The sequence below is a fragment of the Thermobia domestica genome, chromosome 8, assembly GCF_964235325.1.
Source record: "Thermobia domestica chromosome 8, izTheDome1.hap1.1, whole genome shotgun sequence".
In the NCBI taxonomy this organism is placed as follows: domain Eukaryota; kingdom Metazoa; phylum Arthropoda; class Insecta; order Zygentoma; family Lepismatidae; genus Thermobia; species Thermobia domestica.
The window spans coordinates 231,840,361-231,861,711 of record NC_137461.1 but is presented as its reverse complement, the minus strand read 5'-3'; the positions used below and the strand labels follow the sequence as shown (position 1 = coordinate 231,861,711).

At 36.5% G+C, this 21,351-nt stretch overlaps 1 long non-coding RNA gene across 1 annotated transcript in view; it reads left to right on the top strand.

Annotated features, from left to right (window-relative positions):
• The window catches only part of LOC145693487 (uncharacterized), a 467,427-nt gene that overhangs the window by 121,554 nt on the left and 324,522 nt on the right, over positions 1 to 21,351 (top strand). The window lies entirely within an intron of this gene.

The following is a 21,351-nucleotide window of genomic DNA, read 5'->3' as shown; positions in this document are numbered from 1 at the left end:
CAACCATCAAGCTGTAACGTTTTACAAACTCTAAAACGTTTGACAATAAATAAATTTAGAATACAGAATCAGGTACTCACTTATTACTCATCACTCTTCATTAATCAGTACTTCAATGTTCTTTTGATTAATTTGAATCTAGAGCGGCGATACTTTTTCCCATAGGCAAAGCATGCTACTACTGCTCTTAGTTCCTCATATAGTTTATTAATCTTTAAATACTGTGATCCAAGTCGGATCCGACCAAAGAACATGCCATTATTTACTACTCTTTGGGCAGATATTTATTCATTGTTTTAATTTCTCAGTATAGTGTGTGCCTTTCCTGTTTGAAAGAAGCAGAGTTTTCTCCCACTTTCTTCATTCCACCATTTCATTCATTTCTCATCATCACCGTCTCCTTTAGCCTAGCCGGCACAACCGTGGGATGTAAAACTCGAAGATTTCATTTCATTTCATTTCGTTCAAGTCTATCCTCAGATATTTTTTTTTGTCATCGGCACATAATCCCATGTCACAAATAGTGTAATGGGATACGCCCATTGCACAAGAGGCCGAAGCCAGAGTCTCTCCCAGTTATACATACTGGTGGAGATGTTTCTCTTAGTGAGTCGGAATCTATCAGCATCTGCAACGTCGGTACCCGAGATCCATTAAGACCGTTTGGTACCAAAGCAAAAAGTTACCGAATTACATAGTATGACCAGAAGAATTCCAACCCAAATTCGGGACTACTAGAATCCGAAAGGCAATTTTTGGCCGTACCTACCTTATGTCATTCAAACTCATGCAGAGGAACCACGTGCTCATTTAAGTACTATAAGTACTTCCTCACGGACTCAGTGGAATCTGCATTTAGAAGGGAGGTCTTCCTTCTCCAATAGGGGTAACAGGGCTTCACATTCTGTATTCTTCAAATTACGTTTGAGGTTTTCCGTACATTACCGGAACCCTGCTTAGGCAGGTAATGCTATTTGACGTATGGCAAGATAGCCCTCCTCCACTTCAGAAAATTAAAACAATGACTAGGTCATTCGTTTGTAGTACGTTTGTACCGTCTGTACCGAAAATATTTTCGTTTGTACCATTTCCTTATAGGGCTACTTGAGAGATCAACTGGGGAGGGGGAATATCTTGGCGCCAAGATAGCCCCCGTATCACAGCACAAAAAGTTGAAATACACCATTCGAAAGCAAATCGTTTGTACCGTTTGTACCGACCAAGTTTTGTTTGTACCCTGATAGTTTTCGAGAAAGACCTGATGACATTTCGGGGGCTCTCTTGGCGCCAAAAATCCTTGAAAAAATGAAATCTTTAAGCTTAACGTCTCACGGTTATGCCGGTGAGGCTAAAGGAGACGGTGATATTGAGAAATGAGTGAAATGGTGAAATGAAGAAAGTGGGAGGAAACGGGAGAACTCTGAGAAAACCCACGAGCACGGTGTTTGTCCACCACAAAGTCCACACGGCGCGAGCTGGGATCGAACCAGGGATCCCAAGCATCGGAGGTGAACGCTCTACTATTGAGCCACCGCGTATCTTGGCGCCAAGATAGCCCCCCGTATCACAGCACAAAAAATTGAAATACGCCATTCGAAAGCAAATCGTTTGTACCGTTTGTACAGAAAAAAGTTTTGTTTGTACCCTGATAGTTTTCGAGAAAGACGGGATGACATTTGGGGGGCTATCTTGTCGCCAAGATAGCCCCCCCAGTTAACCTCTCAAGTAACCCTATAAGGAAAATGGTACAAACGAAAATATTTTCAGTACAAACGGTACAAACATAGTACAAACGAATAACCTAGGCATTGTTTCAATTTTCTAAAGTGGAGAGGCTCTCTTGCCATACGTGTTATTTGGGAGGTAACAACGCTCCCCTGCTATGGCTGACAATGTCAAAACCTTGTTTTCCTCTACTTACAACAAAGATAATCGTACGTTATCGAAACAAATGGCTGATGTAGACTGTCTAATTATTCAGAAATGCCCATTTGTAAAAGGCAAATCTCCGCTAAGGTTGCAGTCCTTCCTTAGTGTATGTCAAAGGGCATCACGTGCACTCATCTCCTAAAATCAATGTATTAATTGCCCACTTTATGAGGATAGACGAATCTTTATTTCTTCCGTCAAAGTCAGGAGGAGACGGGAAAACACTGTTCATCTAATAAACGAACACACAAATACAACATAACAACTTTTTAAGATACCAGTATGTTAGGGCCACACAAAGCACTTACCACCAAATAACGTATTAATTCTTTATCATCAATATTCTTCACATGAAAGTTCGAGACTGTGAATTTTCCCATAGGAATAGGGTGTTAATATCCACTTTTACTACTATGAGGTGCATCAGTGAAGAGACTTGTCTTAAAAGATTTAATGAATGAAGTGAATACAAATAGGTTCTTCATCACAATAATGGGTCCAGTCACAAAGCTTTCAAAACATGACGTTTTGTATAGAAAAATCATGACCAGTCTTCGTCACTCGTTATGCGCACAAAAATAAAACCCTTCTGACTTCTCCTTTTCATGAACATCTGACGGATAAAGGTCTGAAAAACATGGATAAAATAACGAAAAGCACAGCAAACGCTTCCTATGTTTAAACTACAGAACTTTACGAAATTTTCAAAAGCTTTGGGAGTTGTGTCGCTTCATAAGAGGATTACCATCATGGAAATTACGACCAAATTCAATTGAAGTAGGTACTTTGTTTTATGAAATCTTGAACTCTAAACTTTCTTAGGTATATTTTAAACAAAATTAATAATTTTAAAACTTTTCACTGTTCCTGTTAAGAAGTGACTGCGTGCCACTTGTTACACGTATACTTTTGGTTGACTATTCCTGTTCTAGTATTATATATGCCTAGTACAAGTGGTTCGATGTGAAATAATGATTTCACTGAATAATTATTATCTCCTTTAGCTAGCAACGTACTATCAGTAGCATAAGCTTCCCTTCCATCTTTCTTAGCGGGGCGAGACTCCAGTTATAAACATGTGATTTCAATCAAATCATTATTCTGCGACGCGGCATAACTGTTCCGGGAATTAAATTGTCAAACCTTGGACCTGATTAATTCATTCTGAATAACACCACTAAGATACTTGAATAATACCAGTACGATAACTAAGAAAAGAAGTAGTTCAGTGTGTAATTTTACATAAATTAACATATGATTAGAAACAGATTTTGTTTGATTGTCCAAAATATGCATTATTGGGTGAGAGTTTGATTCTACTTCCGTTGTCGATATTTCTGTGTTAAAGATTTAAGAATGTATATTCAATTAAACATTAAAATTATTGTAAATAACCTGCAGTTTTTTCCACCGTCGAAATTTTAAATAGAGTTTAGTCAAATCATCCGTAACATGAATCAAGTATGCATTTTGTTTGATTCAGTGAAGAAGGAAGTCTGCTTCGTTGAATCAAATACTGTAAATAAGCAGCGAGTCCTATCATCTCTGCTTACTTATTATTAATTCACAACTTCAGTAAACGAAGCATTTCGTGGAAACGAAAATAGCACGAAGTTCCGCGAATTGGCTCAGAAACGTAAAGAATACAACGTGAAATTTCAAAATACGAAGTAGACATAGCAGAATAGCTAAGTACCGTGGAATTTCCGAGGAAACTTCCTTTCACATTATGAGCTCGAGAAATTCCTATGTGTTGTGGGAAGATATTAACACTGCTAATGTTTACATGCGTGTGGGAAGGATTATAGAACAGTTGTGTCCGTCCGTCTGTTTGTTTGTCAATAGGTATCAGAGAAAAATGGTAAAAGATAGAGACCAACTATTTCCTAATATGAATTCAGTGTCTGAAGAATAAGTTCCATATCCTCTTTTGATCCTTTATTCAAACCTGAAGTGACCGAAATCCATCATTTGCTGTTTAAATGTTCTTTATTATAGAGTAGAAATAATATGAGATATTGAGAAATGGCTTAATTGTTTATATTCATCGTCTCAAAAAAGTTCGTATCAACTAATTCCTCAAATTAAATACAAATACGTGACATTGTATTAATTTAGATTATATTATCAAATCTTATTCCCCAAATAAAGGACAAATATGTGACAAATATGATTTTAGGTTGTATTTGTTTATATCATTGTGGGAGGAAAAACATGAAAAAGAACTTTAAAAACAAAAATATATCAATTAAGGCATAAATTGTGGTCTGTGGGATACTATATAATTAAGTTTTGTTTGGAACGAGCGTAGAAGTTTAAAATTTATCCGCTAGTTGGCAGAGTGATTAGTTCCAAGATGGCTGCCTGTGGTGCAGAGAGAGCATTTTGCGTTTTACAGTTTGACGTTTGTCGGTCTGTTGTTACTGTTCAACGCGAGTTCTGCACAAAATTTCATAAAGGTCTACCATCAAAGAACTCCATACGTAAGTGGTATGATAAATTCAACAGAACGGGATGCATTTGTAAAGAAAAATCGCCCGGTAGGCCGTCCACTTCTGAAGCAGATGTCGAAAGCGTTCAAACCAGTTTTCAACGCAGCCCACAAAAGTCAACAAGGAGAGTTAGCAAAGAGATTCAAATACCTCAAACAACTGTTTGGCGTGTAGTGCGTAAACATTTAAAGATGTATGCATATCGAGTGCAGTTGTTACAACACTTAGCACCTAATGATCACACGTGTCGCAAGACTTTTTTGTGAGTCATTTCAAGAGTTGTGCAGTGTTGATGATGACTTTTGGGCAAACTTTGTTTCAGTGATGAGGCTACGTTCCATGTGACAGGAAGAGTGAATAAACAAAATGTTCGTATTTGGGGAACTGAGAAACCTCACCAAATCTTTGAAATTGTGCGTGATTCACCGAAGACGAATGTGTTTTGTGCAATTTCATCTTCAAAAGTTTATGGTCCGTACTTCTTTGACGAAGGAACTGTGACTTGACAAACATTTCTACAAATGCTTACTACGTGTCTTATGCCACAATTCGAACATGACAGTGCAAACTTCATCTATCAATTTGATGCAGCTCCATGTCACTTTCATCACAATGTTAGAAATTTCCTCTACAACAGACTACTACACCGCTGGATTGGGCGGTCAGGTAAAAATGATCATCAGCTTCTACGTTGGCCACCAAGATCACCGGACTTAACTCCCTCCGATTTTTTTCTGTGGGACAACTAAAAGATATTGTTTACAAACCCCCTCTATCCCAAGATCTATAAATAAAAATGATCTAATATATTGATTACAGTTTTGTTTCAGAAAATATAATACCACTAGGTCCCTTCAAGGCTTCGGCCTTGTCTAAAAATTCCCTACAAGTCAGCGACATCTATTGCCACCAGGTACAAGACAGCGCAGCTATCGACAATCAATAGACTGACTGTAAGCTATTAGAAATTAGCTTGAGTGTCAGATTGAGGCGGTGTGTATTTATGACAAGGATTAAGCCGAATATTTACAATATTGTATGCAAAGTAGTTAATAAAGAAAAACTTAAACAGGAATTAAGTTTTGTAGAAGCAAGGTCAGAATAAAATCTTTTTAAATAAAATATGAACGAACTTCAAAACAAGGCACTAAAAGCAAAAATAAATAAATAAATAAATAAAATAGCTAGAGCAAACGATAATAATAATAATAATAATAATAATAATAATAATAATAATAATAATAATAATAATAATAATATGCTTGAAACCCGGAAATAATTTATTACTATTTTCTACAAAATTGTTTTTGAAGTCGTGCCAAGCAAACATATTAACCCCTTGCTTACCATTGACGTCCATGGAGATGTCTTGAAATGTAGAAATATTCGTATTAATCCTGGAGATGATGAAATTTTTTAGTGAAGGCAAGCCAAGACTTGATTCTACTATTTCTCTTTATGCGACAGCATCCTATTGACAGAAAAGAAAAAAGTGTTATCTCAGTAGATGACAGGCCTAAGGAAGCATTCAATTACGAATGCCATGTGTTTATTTTGATAATAAACAGTTAGCAACTTCGAGATTGAAAAAAAGAAAAAAAAACTTTGTCTTTGATCCCCGGTCAGTGTTACCAAAATGATGCAGCATAAAATCTCATCAGAACATCAAAATTTTTCTTTTTCAGTCTAAATGTTCCACAATGTAAATAATTGTTTTTTTTTTTTTTTTTTATCAGGAATGGGAACGTTTTCGTCAAGCGTGCAAAATAATTATGCCCTATATAACGGTCTAAGCAGTCTTTGAACAATAAATGAAATCTGATATCACAGCACGCACATTAAAAAAATGGCGCTTGGGACGCAAGGGATTAATGACTCATAAAATTACAATCGAAATAATTTTATATTAGGTAATAATTGATTCAGCTTGGCACGACTTTAAAAATGTCATAGATAATAGTAATAAATTACTTTCTGCTTATTATTATCATCATCAGCTTTAGCACTTTTATTATTTTATTTTATTTTATATATATATATATATATATATATTTTTGCTTTTTAGTGTCTTTATTAAAGTCGATTTGTATTTTGTTAAAAAGGTTTTATTGTGAACTTGTTTCTACAAAACATGGTCAAGTTTTTTTTTATTAACTACACAGAGAAAAATCCGTTATCCGGATAGCGGTATATTGTACAAATATACGGTATCCTCTTGCTTAGTGTAGAAATCAGTACGGAGCATACGTTATTTATATGCTACATAGGCACTGCCCTTAGATGTTACATCATGCCGTTGCAGGATTCTGACATCTAACAGTTTTCCGTATATCACATGCATATACGTATGTTACCTGTCTCAGCTATATGTTATATACGTCCATTTGTATGTGAGATCTGACCGTCTACATTGTTTCATATGGAAAGTGCGTATAGATGGAACACTTATACAGAAAGTATTATAAAACATGTGTTTACAGTTATGCGTCTGCTGTACGTTAAGTCCAAAAACTACAGGAATTACGCATGTAACCTATCTTTTTTATATACGCCACGTACATTTTTTTCTCAGTGTACTTTGCTGAAAATATTTTATACATTCAACGTTTAAATTTAGAGAAATTGGCGAAAAATATTATGTGAGAAACTTTACAGTAACTGAGAATATCTCTCCCAATAACTTACCCAAAGCGAAGATTTCCGGATATTAATCATTCGCTCTTTGAGGAACATACAGTATTACGAAAATACAATCATTTAGCAGTACATGTGTATATTCAAAAATTCTCGAAGGTTTGAAACTCGAGTGTTTGGACTCCCCTTTGATGTTCTGCTTATGATACTGCGCTCCCTCAATGTTTTCTTCGCGTCGGCGTTTACGAGAGCAAGTTGTTGTAGAAGCTGTGTTATAAATTAGACATCGAATTGATTTTCTCGATTGAAAGTGAAAAAAACCGACGGTGAAATTAAAATGAAAATGGGTCCTATGTTCCGTAGCACTAGTGTATGCAATAAAATATCGTTTGTGTTCTATATGCCTATGTATAACCTCACATACATACCACATTTATGCATTCCAAAGATGTATTAATGATCGAATAGTGACATTTCAGTCTTCGTTGCGTGATTTCTGAGATTTGCATATTATTTATTGTCATCCTTTGATTAAAAATTAACAAGTTTTGATCTTTTTTTTTTTTTTTTTTTGTAAAGTTGTCGTGACAGCAGATTTTTTAATCAATGCTAATGTAGAAGCAGGTTTCCGTACATTAATACGTCACAGAAGGAAGGTGAATGGACTGCAGTGAGTAGGTGAGTTATAAATACTGAATAATGCACTTGAACATGTGGGATTGTCAAACAGCTGTTTCAATTTCTACCTCTTTCAAGTTATTTTAATGGCATGTACATGTTATTACATAAACATTCGTAGCACGAAAGTCACGTGTTTCTTTCGATACATTGAATTCAAAGTAAATACAAACGTTTCTCTAAAGGAAGTGAATCATTACTGTTTATTTTTGTCATACCTCATTAAAATTGATTTCTGATCAACTTCCTACCCCAACAGTGTCGCCCATAGAAAATTTAAAGACAGTCAGCAAAAAGGAATGAAAAAGTCTTTTTTATATTGCATTTAGGCCGTTGTAAGTTTTGTTTCCTTTTTAAACATTGTTACATACCTGTATCACTTTTTTAAAAAATAACTTATTGAAGAATATCGAAGAATTGAACTAATTCGATTAGTATAAATGATTATAATATTTGCAGTTATTCAAATCTTTTTTCTCTGATCGGGGAGAAAGAGGCCAATCATAGCCTGTTTCGCCAAAAATATTTTCTTAGTGGATTTTGTTTTTGTACAAAGATGTGTCCGACAATGACCTATCGGTAGGAGGTCACCAGATCCAGTGTATTAAGCTTGACATTGATTGACCTGTTCTCCTGATTTTCAACGGATCCTTGTTTGGAGACGTAATTGATTCAGGTCTTCCGCTGAATTTCTTTCTCTCTCCTTCAAATTCTTGAGCTTCCTCTTTTTGTGTATTTCGTCATGGGAACGAGGCTGTCCAGGGCACTTTTCCTTTTACACTAGGATTAGCCAACATGTTTTTTAACTTTAGTTTTCAATTACTAATTAGCAAACTACTTCAACCATCAGCCTACTTATAGGTGCATCCAAGTGTGCTACTTAGGAAAGATTTTCAATTTACAGACGTCACCCAAACTCATAATAGGCTACACGAATATTCTTCACGTTTAAACGTCACTAAAGTGACGATAGACTAAAAAAAGATTTTCAACATGTAGACGTAAGTCAACACTGACAATAGACAAGATAAACATTCTCAACTTATAGACGTGACTCAGTACTGACGATAGATTAGAGGAAGATTCTGAACTTATATATGTGACCCAACACTGACAAGATAGTAGGGGAAGACTCTCAACTAATAGACGACACTCGACACTGATGATAAAGTAGAGGAAAATTCTCAACTTTTAGACGTCACTCAACATTGTCGATAGACTAGAGGAAAATTAGACATGAATCAACACTGATAATAGACTAGATAAATATTTTCAACTTATGGACGTGACTCAACATTGACGATAAGGAAGAGGAGGATTTTCAAGTTTTAGACGTGACTGAACACTAGATAGGGTAGAGGAACGATGCCAACTTGCCGAAGTGATTCAAAGTTGACGAAAGACTACAGAAAGACTTTCAACTTACAGACGTGACTCGAAACTTACAACAGAATACTCTAGAGAAAGGTTCTTAACTTAGGGACGTGACTCAACACTGGCGATAGACTAAAGAAAGATTCTCAACCTATAGACGTGACCCTACACTGACAATAGACTAGGGGAAGATTTTCAACTAAATTACGTGACAAATATCTTGGCATTTGAAGGCGGCGCTCCAAGTTTCCTTTAAATGCTGCTAGCAAATGAAAGGCCAGCGGTATTGCCACGTTTATTTTGCACACATCCACGTCTATCCCCTGTCACCTGATCGCGCTGTAGTTTGTCTGCTTACCCTAGCCACACCCCTTTGCTACTTGGCAGCGTCACTCCAGAGCTTGCGTTTTATTCGTTTAGCTGAAATGCCAAGATGTTTGTCACAGGCCTTAATAGACGTCACTCGATACTGATGATAAAGTAGAGGAAGATGCTCAACTTGCAGACATGACTCAACACTAACGATACACTAAAGGTAGATTTTCCACTTGAAGATGTGACTCAACACTGATAATAGACTAGAGGAAGATCCTCAACTTGGAGACGTGACTCAACACTGTCTTACTTTCTTAGGTTCTATATTTGGGGGAAATTAAAAGAACAACATTTGATCTACGCATGCTGGTATTCTTATTGTTTCTTATACTGTTGATTAGTATAAAGACAAGTTGGAATAAGTAAATGTGGTGATGAATTCCTTTATAATCCCTTTCAAGGGAAAATGGCAACCTCAACGTAATTTCCATACGCAACAACCGGTGGTAATATAATAATACATATTACTCTAAGGTGGTTATATTATAATACATATTTGCGAATTGGCCAATTTGTAGAATTTAAAAAATAGCAGTAAATGATGCGTATGCATGTCCAGACGGAAATACTTTATATGGAACAAATAACTCAATTTGAACTACTTGTAAAAAGAACTCTAAACATCGCGGTCTTGTACGGTGCGGATGCTTCTTAGAACCAGTTAATTAACCGTTATGTAACGTATTCGTGTATATATATATATATATATATATATATATATATATATATATATATATATATATATATATATATATATATATATATATATATATATATATATATATATATATATATATATATATAGACCCTATATATTAACAGAAAGGAATATCCTCTTTTAAAATCGATAACATGTTTTTACAGCGAGATCATTAAACCCAACAAAGCCACAAGGTCACATTCTATTCAAGGAATAAGTAGATTAAAGTAGTATTTACTGCAGGAGATAACAGATATCCATTGTCAACATTCGTGAGTTCAAATAAAATTCCGCAATCGCCTGATTGGGTCATTGAAATAAATAAGTATTTCCTTTATTTGCCGAACTGTTTTCGTTGCACCTGTTAGCTCCTTGTCGTTCTCTTTCAGTTTTCTTGGATATTACGTTTAATCGTGTTTCCGGAAATCGGTCCCGCAGTCCTTTTCCTTGTTTTCAGCTTGAACTGCGTGACATGCGAATGGATTTGTTCCACGAAGACCTTCTGTGGAAAACATGCGACTGACCTTGGCTTATCGATCCAAACAGTCTTTCTATTTCAACCCCTCAACATACAGGACAGTCGATTGTCTCTAGAATTATCTCTTGTTGCTTTCTTTCGTTCTTTCTTTCGCTTTCGCTCACCCACTTCTTCTCCCGACTTTCCTACCTTGCTGCAGAATGAGAGAAAATGTCTGTTGAATATTTAAACACATTGGATTATTTCTTTTTCGTTTGCAATAACTTTATTTGCAAGACTGATGGAAGAACTAAATAACTCAATTTCTTTTCTATATGCATTTTCTCTTCTTCTTTCAAGAGCTAAATGTTTTCTTATTCAAGAAAGAAATTCTATAGTTCCTCTAAAGCATATTTAAAAAACAGAAAACTATGCCGTAACTTATTTTAAAATGATTGGAAAATAACATGATTGAATAGGCAGTGAATTTACTCTTTGAAGTTAACTCCATAAATTATTTTGTACTAGTACTATGCTTTCTATTTGCATACAACGTTTACATTTATTCTCAAATATGTAAGAAGTCTTTGAAACTTCTTAGTCTTACAATAGGGACGTCCTATCTACAATTATGATTAGAAGGTCGTCTAAAAGGTATTCAGCCTTTTCCGCAGGATATGATGTTAGTATTCCAAATCTCACGGTCTTATGACTCGCAGCGGGTAAGATCTAACGTTATTTGAAAAGTGACAGCTAGTAGATATGCAAAAAGTGACGGAAATCTTATAAACAAATACATAAGGTATTGGACTGTGAAGAAGAATGAACTTCCTGGAAAACTCCTCACACCCTTAAAATTTTATTTCGATAAAGGCATAGATTCTGCGCAGGCCCGCGAAGAAGTGTGTGTCGTTTATGGGCAAGATGCGTTATCAAAAACAACCCACATAGCACACTACGTCCCTGGGATGTCCCATTTTGATCCCAATCATCCCATTCAGTTCCCGGGATTATCGGGACAATGAGAAGACATCCCATGGACGTCCTGCATGGGACGTCCTGAAGGATTCCCATGTAGGATGTCCACGGGACGTCCCAGATGGGACAGGGGGTCCGAGGGAAAACCAATAGACATCCCTTCGTGGTCCCGTTGAATATCCCGTATCCCGGGATATTAGCGGACATCTGGATCTCCCTCGGAAATCCTGTGGATGTCCCAGGAGCACATATGGATGTCCCGTCGTCCGTTGCGGGCTTAGTCTCGGACATCCCGTGGACGTACTTGTGCTATGTGGGAACTAAAACATGGTTTTGTCGCGTTCATTCTGGAAATTTCGATGTTCAAAATGTTCCTCGCAGTGGGCGAGCAACAACAACAAAAGTGAATGATATCCTGGCGAAATTCAGCAAGAGCGGTAAGCAGTCAAAACATTACTAATCACCTAATATCCATCATGAAACAGGGTTAAACCATTTGGAGGAACCCACGCTACAAAAAGAGGCTCGACGTTTGTGTGCCACGTGACCTAATTCAAAAATATTTTCTCGGTCGAATTTCTTTCTGCGATTCTCTACTGCAACGTAGTAAACTCGAGCTAGTCAACCTTGGTACCAATAATTTGAAAATTGATTGTTTCTAAATTTTATTGACTCATTCCGTATCAGCACCGAGGCTCTGTGAGACAAATCGAGAGGAGAGGGGATGAGATTTTCCAATAGAAACAAATGCACTTTCTGAGACAAGAAACCACTTTCATGTCACCTTTTCGAGATGAGACAGCCTAAACTGTTGTTTCGTAGGGAAGCCCACTCACGAACTTTATTCGATGCGTTATGCTCCATCTCAAATTAAACCCAGGAAGACACGATTTAGACATAAACTGATGTTTTATTTGTTTGGTGAAGCAAATGATATTGTGTCTGTTATGGTGTTCCAAATGGCATTATGTCTTCTATCAATTGCCACTATCTATCTTGTATACTATTGTATAATATGACTATGGGAAATATATTAAAATGGTCCATATATTTCGACAAATCCTATATATAAACACAAGGACGCGTTACTGCTGATACGAAGCTTTTGAAGGCACGAAAGGACAAAATAGCAAAGAACAGGATTATTAATGCAATTTTGGCGATAGATACGAAAGACCCTCTTTAGCCGGCTGTACTTATTCATTAGAAAGTCATACTGGAAGAACAACCTGAAGCTTCTTAGCTTAAGATAGAGTTACGAGAAAAAAAATAACATAATTTTCCAAAGTGACTACATATTCCGTAATATCTTTAAGGCTACTATAATTGCCATATCGTTCATAGCAGAGTTAACGCAGCCACTACCATGACTTTAACCTCTACATGTATACTTGACTTCTGTTTTCAAGTAAAACCATATTTATTGCAAAATTACAAATGTTCCACGATCACAGTTGTCAAAGTAAGTGTAGATGAACGCAGTTGGCTTTTCCATATGGGAGCACTGCTGTGGCTGCTAATATTTGCCTTCCGTAGCTACTCCAAAAGCGGGATATGCATATTACAGTACTCAAGAAGTAAGGAAATGCGTTACTCTATATCCTCCCGTTTACTTCGAGTACTGCTAGAATTAACCTCAATCAACTTGGCTCAATTTGAAAGTGCCAAAACTGAAAACATCTTGGTAAAAACTTTCCAGAGAGAATTTTCATCAATTTTATGGAAGTTTTAAATTCCCGAGTCACGTACTTCGCACAAGTTACTTTTCATCAATGTAGCCTACCATGTGGTGACAACGAGCTGAAAGCATATAATAATCCTATAAAATATAGCAGCATCTTATTTCTTTACAGTGCAGCTGGTGTCTGTGAGGAAAAGGCAGGAAATATTCCTTCACGAAATTGTGAATTTACAACCGTCCTCTCTCTCTCTCTCCTCGCCTCCCCAAAAATACAAAACGGGATGAGGAGAGACTACGGTATTAATTTTAATACGACGAAATGCAAAGAATACAAATAATACATAGTATTAGCTTGTTGGCAGCGTGCCCTCTTGCTGGTTCATTTTCCTAACTCCTCCACCAACAGAGTCCAAAGCGGCTTTCCGCACGCTAAAACGCAATCTTATGACGGGAATAAATTTCCATGGTCTGCACACAAATGGCTCTTTTAAGAAGCTGACAAATGGATTTCTGTTTCCGGTTACGTGATATGCCCTCCTTTTTGTGGAAAATCCTCACGGAAATTCCGTGATCGAGTTTCGTTTCGAGACTCAAGATGCACATATATATTTTTTTTATTCGTTTTGTCGTGAGACGTACAACCCTTTCTCTTCTTCTGGCCAAAACACCACTTAATTATCCGTTTGACTGATGTCAGTAATCATCGCTCATATATTATACTCAACAAAAATGTTTCCTAAACTACAATGCACACTATTTGATATTATATCTATTGACTTCCCATCTAAATTACTTTATCATTTTTCAATGTAATTTTAAAATGTGTGAAATGCCAATTCTTTACACTTACTTATACTGGAAAGTGAGGTAGAATTTATGCTTTATAATCTAGAGATCTGTCCTCATTCTTGACCTAGTGGATAACATGAGCGTCTTTGGTACACGTGATGCCGAATTCGATTCCCTGTTGGGAAACATTGAAATTTGAATGCATTACGGGAATTTCTACCATAAAATATAGATTCACGTATTTTTTTAATGTCTTACAATTTTGCTAAGGAAGATGATGGTGATAATGAATAAAATGGTGGAATAAAGAAAATGTAAAGAAACAGGAGAAAGTCCTCGTGCATGATGAGTATCTACCACAAAGCCCATTTGAAAGGAGCTGGGGACAAATTAGGGACCCCCACGCACCAGAGATGGGCGCTTCACTACTGATCAACCATGGACTCTTAGGTTCATATCTCATACAGCCTCAATGCTGGAAAAAGAAGCAAAACTTCAATAAACAACCAATCTAGAGGTCCCAGACTGTAATACCGATCATTATTTTTCATTGCTTTTCTACCTCAATCCCAGCTTTCAAATTTTAGGGCGAAACTTTAAAATTCACCTAAGCGATAGAAAGCATGCCATCATATTTGAGACAGTTGCATTTCTGGATTAGTGCAAATTTTAAATTTGTCCCAAAAAATGAAACCAGAAAGTAGATTGACAACAATTTAGTTTCGTTTAATACTTTCGGGATGAACTCGTATAATTGTAAACTTTTATAAAGTTCAATCTGGAAACATGAGAAAACACACAAACATATGTTCTGAGAAATCGTATTGCAAATGCCAAGGAACATACTTGCAAATGTCATGAAGTACGAAGTTGTAAGAGTAGTATGTTCGTAATAGCCTATTAATAAATGATAGATCCTAGTAGACTGCTTTCAATAATTAGTTTCATAGGCACATAAACATATTTAATATAAAATTCCACCTAAAATACTGGATAAGTTGAGTAATTTCATTGTTACTACACTTTATTTTGAACTGTTTTACATTAACCCCTTCAGTGTGGGTAGCGAATTAACTCGTGTCTTCAAAACGCACCTGCTGTGCGGATGGCGTATATATACGCTTTCATTTTGCTTTGGCTATTTTGTATTGCGTATGGCGAATATACTTGCCCATAGTATGAGTAATGTTATTCCCGACAATATTTAGCGAGTTTGCGCTCACCCAGGAACCCCAAGAGACCACACAGAAAAATTGGGCTTAATCTGCTGAGGCATTCCCAAATTTTGTGTAACCTAACCATATGATGATGATGATGATGATGATGATGATGACGATAACCATAAATACGACAATGACAAGTTGTAGTAGCTAATTAGAGGCAACAAAGATCATAATGCCGAAAATTTCATTGTGATTGCTTGAGATGTTCAAAAGTTATTACAAGGTAACAAATTCCAAAGTTCTAAAAAAAATAATACACTTTTTTACAGCGGTTCGCATCTGAAAATTACGCACTGAAGGGGTTAATATACGAAGTTTTGTATGTGGAGGTTTTTTAATACACATAGCATACGGGGCGTTCAGACCACGAGGAAATCAAGTTCAATTACCAGAGTTGTAAGAAGAAAAACACGAAGTTTGCGAGGTATTTCCACTCTTAAGTACATGGAAAAGTTAGTACTGTTTCTCACATTACAACAGTTATCTACTGTATCACGACATAAATCTTTTAATCTCTGAAAGAAGCTTCAGATAGAGATCCTAAAGATGAAACATGTGTAAAATGACAAAAAGTTGGTTTGAAACGAGCCTCAAATAAATATCTTAAAGATTAAGTATGTCCAAATTTATCAAACGTTGACACGAAAGGAGCTTCTTCAGATAGAGATCCTAAAGACGACATATGTACAAAATGACCAAAAAAGTTCACTTGATTACCTTGTGCACTGAACGCTCATAAGGTATCTTATTCGCCTGCACTAAGTTTGAAAATTCCATCCTAAGAGGCAGTAGAAGGGAGAATTAGAACATCGTTACAAATTTCTTCTAAATCAATGCACATGAAAACACGAAGTTTCTATAAAGGTAACCAAGAAAGTTCTGACAATTTTGTGGAGATCTGTGTTCCATCGGCCCCCACACATGAGTTGAATGCGAATGGAGATAAGGCGAAGGTCAGTTGTTGGTGTGGGTATATCCACACCTTGAACTTACGTAAGTACAGAGTGAATAAGGGACCTACACAGAGCGTCATAAGGGCATGTATGCTGTACGAGTTCAAATTGAGTCAAACGCTGCTGCAGCGAGGTGATAGATATGCCAGGACTTTGGTGAGGGTATTGTCGCTACGCGAGCAGTGCAGTGGTGTTTAAGAAACACTCGAAAACCCTTTACGTGCCGGAAGATCAACACATTTACAAAATGAAGATTTTCAGGCAGCAATTGAGGTCAACAGTGGCCAGATATTGTGACGAACTGGGATTACAATTCAGTGTGAATGAATAAACCATTTGACAGCACCTCCATCAACTTGGGGAGCACTACAAGTTGGGCCGATGGCTTCCACATGATTTGACTCCAGGCCAGAAGGCAAAGCGAGCAGACACCTGTGTTTCTTTACTGTCTCGTCTGGGGAAGAATCCATTTCCAGACAGCGTGTTTACATGCAATGAGAAGTGGGTACTGTGCGAAACTCCACGGCGGCGTCACCATTGGTTAGCATCCCATAAACCGGTTTCCAAACAGCCGAAACCAGCACTGCACCAGAAAAAGGTCCTCCTGTGTATTTGGTGGACTGCTCGCGAAATCGTGCATCAAGAACTGTTGCCAGATGGTCAGAACATCGATGCGACTGTGTACTGTCAGCAGTTGAGCTATGTTCAAGAAAAACTCGAAACTGTGGAGCCAGCTCTTGTGAATTGCACAGGGGTCCTCCTGTTACAGGACAACGCTAAACCCCATATGGCTAGAATGACCCGCGACACCATTCTAGGCCTTGCATTGGAAACACTATGACATCCAGCATACTTCCCGGACATTGCACCGTCCGATTATCACCTTTTTCTTTCCTTGGACTATCACCTTAGAGGACGCCAGTTCAAATTTCCAGTAGAGGTGCAAAATGCACTTGATACCTTTTTCGCTTCACGGTCCACCAAGTTCTACTGCGATGGAATTTATCGTCTTTATAGAGCGTTGGTAGAAGGCCGTCGATGGTGATGGGGAAATTTTTTGATTTTCCAGGTACGTCTTAGGTGACATATCGATATTCGAATGTGGTGGGTGAAAAAGCGACAGAACTTTCTTGGTTACCTTTATATATATATATAATAGCCTAGTCTGTTGATCTTTACAGTTTGTTTGTACATCCCATTCTCTCACACAATTTCAATATTGCGGACACTGATGTTCATTTTGCAACTGTCGGATTGAGAGATGATTTGCATGTTGGGTTTTCGACACTCTAAACTTAATTTTCATTAACAGTTTTTCTCGATCCAGAAATCTTGTAACGTATGGTATTTATAATGTGAAATTATAAATAAATATGTAAATATAAAGTTTATTAATATTTTCTATTTATTTGGTATTATGCCGCAGAAGGAACGAATATTTCAGCTATTATATTAATTGAGGATAATCGAATACAATCGCAAAAATGTTTTACAAAATAAACCCTGACACAAAAACCTCAAAAAATTTTAAATTAACATGAGTCATTTAGCTGTTACAAGCTACCGAAAGCGAAATATTGTATCAAGGTCGGGAAAAATAACGAAACTCTTATCCTAAGGTTAGGTTTCATTAATGTAGCAGTAAGTGTGGAAGAAATGAAATGAAATGAAAACTTAGAGTTTTACGCCCCACGCTAATTCCGACTAGGCTAAAAGAGACGGTAATGATGAGAAATGAATTAAGTAGTGGAATGAAGAAAGTGGGAGGAAACGGGAAAACTCGAGGAAACCCACGCATACTGTATTTGTCCACCACAAAGTTCACTTGGCGTAGCAGGGACCTAAAGCATAGCGTTGAACGCTCTACAACTGAGCCTCCTTGGCCCTTAGATGTGGAACTGTAGCGGCAACAAAGATAACCTAGGAGAACTTAACGTTTATTCTGAGGTGAGGTTTCATTAACGTACCAGTGGGTGTGGAACAAGCGTGGAAACAAGGTTAACCTAGAAGCATAGAAGGAAATTCATGAAGTCTTCTAAAAATGATAGATCAGTAACTGAACACCTGTATACGTTCAATATTCACTGATGCAGTAATGAAGTCTATGCTTGAAATGATCAATATGTTCTTTTAGCTCAGCTTGATCCAATATTTCGTTCTCAAGTTATACCATTTCAAGTTCGGTGCAATTTTCGGGTAGCTGTAATCCGAAATAATGTATTTGTGTACCCATGTTGGCATAAATATGCGAGCTCCTTAGTATAGTTGTTAGAACGTTGAACTCACATCCTCGTAATCTCGGGTTCGATTCCAGGCCAGTACATCCTAATTTTCAGCATCGATCCAATGTCGTGAGGCGAACTGGGGAGTCACGGAAATAAAAGACGCGACGGACTGCTAGGTCCAGAAAGTTCCCAATACGCCTGTTAGAAATAGAGCGACGCAGCGCATTGAGCACTTGTTCATCGCTAGGCTTGTATAGTTCAGCAGGTCGGTAAGAGATGGCGTTGGACCGGCTCAGGCGCACAAAGAACAGTTACGCCAGTGGTTAGTTATTTTTATGTTTATATATATAAACAAACTAGAAATGTTTAATTTACTTAATAAGGAGCATACCTTTTAAACTCATTTTTATGCTTTTAAGCACAAGGTGTTCTGGAACATCAAAATATTGCTAAATGAACCGTCACCAAACACACCACATACATGTATTGGTATGTATTAGTATGTGGTGTGTTTGGTGACGGTTCATTTAGCAATATTTTGATGTTCCAGAACACCTTGTGCTTAAAAGCATAAAAATGAGTTTAAAAGGTATGCTCCTTATTAAGTAAATTAAACATTTCTAGTTTGTTAAACACCGATAATAGAAAAAAATAACATGGACATATTTTTAAATGTCAGTATTTTAATGTATTCTCATCATCTAGTGAAACTTTTAGTGTACATATAAATGCTTCTCCCAAACTAATATGTGTCACTGCAATCAAAAATGTGCAAGTTTGTATGACAAATAGTAACAGAGAAAGATGAAGGAAATAAACAGAAAAAAAAGAAGACAATTATTTTAACTGTTTTACTCAACTGCTTTTAGTGACTGTAATTAAATTTTAGGAACAAAATCGCATCAATCAAGCTGTCACTCTAGATGTTTGCGTTACGTCACTTAACACAAACATTCCTAGAAACAAACCAAAGGAAGAGATGCTACTAAAATTTCACCTTCCATTGCAAGAGATGTGCGTGCAGCACGCGTCAGTCTGCTTCTTCCACGAAAGCCTTCTTCTTAGTACAAGCGCTGGAACACTTCTATCCACAGGTTTCACTGAGTATAAAATGTTGATCTAATAAATCTTTACTGGTTTTGTTGTACACAACTAAAGCAACTTATCAAATATGAATGTACTTCTGTAAAATCTGTCTATTAACTGAAGTCGACTCATTAATGATTCTAGATTTAGAGACCCTATCTTGCATACCTGTCGCCCAACTTTTAGTGAATACTGAAAAATACCCGTTATTCTGACAGCGGTATGTTGTACAAATATACGAAATCCTTATGTTTACTACGGAAATCTGTACGGAGCATACGTTATCCATATGCTACATACGTACTGTCTTTCTCCGGCTTAGATGTTACATTACGCCGCTGCAGGATGTCTATCAGTCTTCCGTATATTACGTACGTATACGTATACTACACACGTCAGCAATCTGTTATAAATTTTCATCTGTATGTGAGATCGTGACCGCCTATATACACTGATTTCTTTCGTGCGGGAAGTACATTTATTTGAACCACTTATACGGGAAGTAAGCATAAAACATAGGTTTCAGTTGTACGTTTGCTGCAGGGTGTTAGATAGGGTTATACGTTAAGTCCAAAAACTACAGAATTTACGCATGTAACCTACGTTTTTAAGAAATACACGCAGGATCTACGTTTTCTTTTTCAGTGAATCCTGCATATTTCACGCCCTCTTTCTCAGCGCCTATAAGTCTGATTCCTTTTCTGGTTTCAAATACAGCATTTAATTTTCAAATCTTCAATAATAATAATAATAATAATAATAATAATAATAATAATAATAATAATAATAATAATAATAATTCTCACTAATTTATATTTATTTCCAACAAAACGTCTGCATGCCATTGTAGTGCAAAATGAAATGTAATTTTCAGTTTAACATCCGACGATTATGCACCAAGGCTAAGAAAGACGGTTATGATCAAAGATATGATGGAATGAAGAACTTGGGGGAAACGAAGATTGCTGTGTGTATAGGGCTGGATCCAGGATTCTCTGAGGTGGTGTACCAATAACTACCAGTACATTTGAATTAAAGTTTTTTTTATGCTTTTAGTCATCTATGATGTGAATGAGGAATTCCTTTGGAAATGCTAAGTGTCTGCTCTCGATGAATTCTTTTCCTTCAACCTTCAGAAAATTGACTTAAACTATTGATTTTGCAAAACTCACTGCTAGCTTCCCACTTTAGGTAGTGTATATTTACAACGAAGGGGATGCACGTGTACCTTTGCACCCCCTAAATTTGGCTCTGTTTTATATATATATATATATATATATATATATATATATATATATATATATATATATATATATATATATATATATATAGTGAGTAGTGTCAGTGAGTACCGGTAGTACTTAACTTACAGATTTGGTAGAAATGCTTAAAGGTTGTCCTCATATGTCACAAGTACTGTGTAGTAAACTGTCTTCCATTGATTACCGTAAAATAAAAAGTATACAACAAGCAAAACAAAAAATACCAGATGAAAAATAGTTAAATACCAAAATGACATGCTGTTGGAATGTTGGGATGTTAATAGGCAACACCTACATGTAATTTCTGCATTAAACTCACAGGTTATAACACGAATTAATTAATTGTATTTAAAATAGAACGTAAACATGTATACACCACATCAAAAGAGATTTTGGAATGTTTTGTTTAGTAATTCCATATAGGGTCAAAGAGCTTTAAAATACATGCAGATAAAGTTGAAACAACAACTAATAAAAAATGAGTACATACGACACTTACGTACTAAAATTATTTA